Genomic DNA, 5,156 nt, shown 5'->3' with positions numbered 1-5,156 from the left:
AGGCTGCGGTGGCCGGGAGCGGCCACTGCACTCCAGTTTGGGCGATGGAGTGAGACTCCAGCTCAAAAAAAATTTTTTTTATTGTTTATCTGAAATGCAAACATATATATACATACATACATAAAAAATATAACAAAAAACACTAAATATATATAGTTTTTGGTTTGTTTTTTTAAGAGATGCGTCTCACTCTGTCACCAAGGCTGGAGTACAGTGGTGTGATCATGGATCACTGTAGCCTCAACCTCCTGGGCTCAAGCATTCCTCCTGCCTCAGCCTCCCAAGTAGCTGGGACCACCACACCCAGCTAATTTTTAAATATTTTCGTAGAGATGGGGTCTCGCTTTGTTGCTCAGGCTGGTCTCATATTCCTGGGTTGAAGCAATCCTCTCACATCGGCCTCCCAAAGCCCTGGGATTACAGGCATGAGCCACCACAACCAGCCCCGTATTTCATCGGCCACATCGGGCAACCCTAACTGCAGGGCCCACGTGTGAACGAGGGCACTCTAGAGGAAGGCGGGAGCTGACACTGAGGGGCCTCCCGGAGGATTGGCCTGAAGGGGGTTGAGTGTTTCCCGGCCCGGGGGACAGGGTGAGGCTGAGGGCGGCCCAGGTTTGGAGGGAGGCCGCCTGGTAGGCCCGGAGTCCGGGCAGCCCGGAAAGAACTCGGGTCCTGAGGGAGCGGAATGGAATTTCACCCGACCCAGTGGAGGAGGAAGCGGAAATGGGGCCCCTGCACCTCGCCTGAGGAATGTGCCGGGAAGGGGGCTTGGGAGGGAAGGAGGACGGAGAGGGGGGTACTGTTTGGGAGCGTGTGTCTCCATCTGGGCGCGCTCACTTCCTGTTTTCTTGGAGATCAAAGAGGGGTGCGGAGGGCCTGGCCTCATGTCCCGCCAACGCCAGCAGGGAGGGGCCAGAGGTCTCTCGGGGATCCCGGCTGTCTGTGTCCTCCTCCGGCCTCCTTCCCCAGCCTTCCGTGGCTTGCTGGGCTCTGGCCATCCAGGAGGATGTGAGATGGCTGCCCCTGCCGGGCGCACCACTCCAGCTCCGTCTGGCACGGGAGGGTCTGGACGAGGACCGCTGGCCACCGTGGGGGCCTAGGCCTTGGACGTCTTTTCTCCGGCCCCGTCCTGCGTGGGCCAGGGCCTTGGAGTGGAGTGCCTGGGTCCACGGCGCCTCCGTTAAAGCCAGGTCCCAGTGGGCGTGTGGGCTCACACCTGGAATCCCAGCACTCTAGGAGGCCGAGGCAGGAGGACTGCTTGAGCCCAGGAGTTCGAGGTCAGCCTGGGCAGCATAGCAAGACTCCGTCTCAACAGAAAAGCCAAAAAATGCCAGGCATAGTGACACACGCTTGAAGTTCCGGCTACCTGGGGGACCGAGGCAGGAGGATCACCAGAGCCCAGGCGGTCCAGGTGTGGCGGGCTGTGGTTGTACCACTGCACTTCAGCCTGGGTGGCAGAGTGAGACGTCCACCTCAAAAATTAAATAAATAAAATAAAATAAAAATAAGAAAGCAAGGTCCCTGGAGTCAGGCCAACCTCGGTTGGACTCCCAGGCCCAGCCCTTGCTAGCTGTGTGGCTTTGGTGGACAGTTTCACCCCTTGGGGCTTCAGTGTCCTGGTCTGCAGAAGGACGGCAAGCATAGACCCTACACGCTTCATGGAGGTGGCTGGGAGGACCCCACAGGACCCTGAACCAGGCTGTTCTTTGTTTGTTTTGCTTTCAAAAGCATGATGGCGTCACGAATCTGCGTGCCATGCTAATCTCCTCTGCACAGTTCCAGCGGCAGCATAACAGGGGCTGGCGAGGTGAGCACAGGACAGTTCTTTTTAGCAGTCATTTTACTGACTTAAGCCTCGATAGAAGAATCGACTGGGGGTGGGTGATGGGGAGCACAGGGCAGCCTCCAGGTGAGGGCTCTGGGGCGTCGCAGTCCCGGGGTCTCCCTCGCCCCCGTGGACCCAAGAGCCGGCCCCTCTGTCTCACGCCCTCCTGCCCACTGCCCCCCAGGCCACCCACCCTCTCCCTTTTCCTGCCGTGAGCACCAGCTCTTTGCCTGCCACAAGCCCCTTCCAGGCAGAGGGGAAGACAGAGGCCCTGGGGGGGCGGTGGCCACAGTCTCACGCCGTGGGGCTGCCTGCGCTGGGCCTCGGCTCCACTCCCCACAGGACCCCGGCGGCCGCGGATCAGCCCAGCCCCTCCCTCCTTCCCTTCGGGACTTTCCCTGCCCGCTCCCCAGACTGCCAGGAACCCCAGTTCCTGCAGATTGCTGGGGCCACCTCCTCCGTGCCGTCAGCCAGGGGGAGAGGCCGCAAGCCTGGCCATTATGTAATGATCAGATAACGGGCCAGGCTGGGAGATCAGATAAGAGGCCCATTTATTTTGGGGCCTTTTCGAATCCTGGCCGCCCCCACCCCACAGACGCAGACGAGAATGGGGAGACAGGAGGAGGGTGACGCCTGGGCCTGTCTCCCAGAGCGGAGGCCGAGACGGGCCCAGACCAAGCTGAAAACAATCCCCTGGCACCAAGGGAGACGCCGGGGCCTCCTGGGACCAGGCCGGTGGAGGAGCTGCTGGAGCCTGGGTGACCGGCCCTCGCGAGAGGCCCCCCTCCCGCCGCCATCCCCTCCCCAGCCTCCCTGCCTGCGAGCACACGCCAACTCTGGCGCTTCCACGCGGCTACCCAATACATTGGAGGCCACAGAGGATATAGGTCAAGGAAAGTAGCTCTGGAGCCAGATGGCCTGGGTCAAAGCCCAGCTCTGCCTCTTCAAAAGCTGGTCACCCTGCTGGGCGCGGTGGCTCACGCCAGGAATCCCAGCACTTTGAGATTACACTCTGGGAGGCTGAGGCATGAGGATCGCTTGAGCCCAGGAGTTTGAGACCAACCTGGGCAACATAGCGAGAACTCGTCTCTACAAATAATAAAAAAATATTTAGCTAGGAATGGTGGCACACCTGTCGTCTCAGTTACTCAGGAGACTGAGACAGAAGGATCACCTGAGCCCAGGAATTTGAGGCCGCGGTGAGCCACGATTGTACCACTACATTCCAGCCTGCGTGACAGAGTGAGACTCTGACTCAAAAAAGTAATAATATTAATAATAATAATAAAGTTGGGCACCTTGGGCAGAGCCTAACCTCTCTGAGCCTTAGTTTCCCCATTTGCAATATAGGGAGTGCTTCCATCGTGCTTGTTAGTAGCCAAGGCACGGTTTCAAGACTTTACATGGACTGGCTGGGATTGCTCGCACCTGTAATCCCAACACTTTGGGAGGCCAAGGTGGGAGGATCGCTTGAGTCCAGGAGTTCAAGACCAGCCCGGGCAACATAGCGAGGTCCTGTCTGTACCCCCAAAAATCAAACAATTAGCCTACCTGTAGTCCCAGCTACTCAGGAGCCTGTGGTAGGAGGACCGCCTGAGCCCAGGAGGTCGAGGCTGTGGCCAGCCATGATGTGGTGAAAAATAAGAAAAGATTACACTTTGGATTCTCACAGCAGCCCCATGAGGGGGCAGCTGACATGCCCATTTACACAGGAAGAGACTGAAGATTAGCGAGGTTAAAGAATTCATCCAGCAGGACCCAATGGTTATGTGACAGGGCATGGATTTGAACCCGACACTCTGGCTCCAGCAAGTCACAGGTGGGTGGTGTCACTTGGATGATGCAGCACCTGTGGGGATCACTTTCTCCCACCAGGGCAGACGCTTTTAGACAAAGCTCTTTTCTGTCTTCCGTTTCCTCAGTCACCCAGTCTTCGTGGACGCCTTCAGGGTCCAGTTACAGCCTCCCAGGCTTCCCAGCTTCCAGTTCAGCCACCCCTCCTGCTCGGCCACCAGCAAGGCCTCAGCTCACATTCACTCTTGCCCCTCCCATGGCTCCCGTGGTCTGCAGGGTCAAGTTTACACACTGCAACTCAATGTGGAGTTAAAATGTCCTGGAATCAGCCTGGCACAGTGGCTCATGCCTGTCATGCTGGCACTTTGGGAGGCAGAGGTGAGAGGACTGCCTGAGCCCGCAGGTTTGAGACCAGCCTGGACAACATGATGAGGCCTCATCTCTACAATAAATAAAAAAATCAGCCGGGCGTGGTGGCGCACGCCTGTGGTACCAGCTACTTGGAAGGCTGAGGCAGAAGGATCGCCTGAGCTCAGCAGGTCGAGGCTGCAGTGGCCGTGAGTGGGCCACTGCACTCCAGCCTGGGTGACAGAGTGAGACTCCGACTCAAAAAAAAAAATTCTCGAATCTGGCTGTGCGCAGTGGCTCACGCCTATAATCCCAGCACTTTGGGAGGGAAAGGCAGGAGGATGGCTTGAGCCCAGGAGTTCAAGACTAGCCTGGGCAACATCTTGAGTCCTCATCTCTACAGGAAAAAAAAAAACTAAAAAATTACCCGGGCACGGTGGCACATGCCTGTGGTCTCAGCGTCCCAGCTGCTAGGTAGGCTGAGGCAGGAGGATGGCCTGAGCCCAGGAAGTCAAAGCAGAGGTAAGCTGTGATTGTGCCACTGCACTCCAGCCTGGGTGACAGAGTGAGACCCTGACCCAAACAAGGAGGAGATATGAGCTTTTCCCCAAAACACACCTTGCTCCCTGCCTCTGGCATGCTCTTCCTTTCCCAGACAACGGTCGTCTGTTACTTGACCCCCTGACCAACTTCATCCTTCAGAACCCGGCTTCGAGAATCTCGCTGAAACCACCTCCTCCTCTCTCAGGCGCATCGGTGCCTGGATGTCCTTCTCGAGCACGCATGCCCAGGCGAGCTGTTCTGATCTGCCTGTGTGTCTGCACCCCCAGCAGGCTCAGCTTTCCCAGGACAAGGAGAGCCCGGACCGTCCTGTGTCCTGATCCGCCATCCCAGAGCTCAGAACAGGCACGAGCACACATGCGTGTGTGGACCTGGCTCGTCAGGCCTGCCTCCAGCTAGCCGGATGGCCTGCGTCAAGTTCCTCCGCCATTCTGGGACCCAGTTTCCCCAGGGGCTTGGTGGCAAGGAGAGAGGGATGGGCGGACACTCCAAGTTCCATGGGAGGTCCGATATTCGAGGTCTCCAGGTTTCATTTAGGGGTGAGTGCAGGAAGACAGGGCGGCGGTCAGAAGACGGGGCTACAGTCAAGGCAGGCCCTGGGGCAGGCCCTGGGGTTGTGCTCTGG

General features: G+C 57.9%; 1 protein-coding gene across 1 annotated transcript in view; it reads right to left on the bottom strand.

The window, feature by feature from the left end:
* Window positions 1–5,156, bottom strand: part of ENG (endoglin) — a gene marked incomplete at its 3' end in the record, with an annotated part of 33,542 nt that overhangs the window by 25,631 nt on the left and 2,755 nt on the right. The window lies entirely within an intron of this gene.

Source organism: Carlito syrichta, unplaced genomic scaffold, assembly GCF_000164805.1.
Source record: "Carlito syrichta isolate Samal-C Ts95f unplaced genomic scaffold, Tarsius_syrichta-2.0.1 Scaffold97051, whole genome shotgun sequence".
NCBI lineage: Eukaryota > Metazoa > Chordata > Mammalia > Primates > Tarsiidae > Carlito > Carlito syrichta.
The sequence above is the reverse complement of the archived record's forward strand: the minus strand, read 5'-3'. Positions and strand labels throughout refer to the sequence as shown.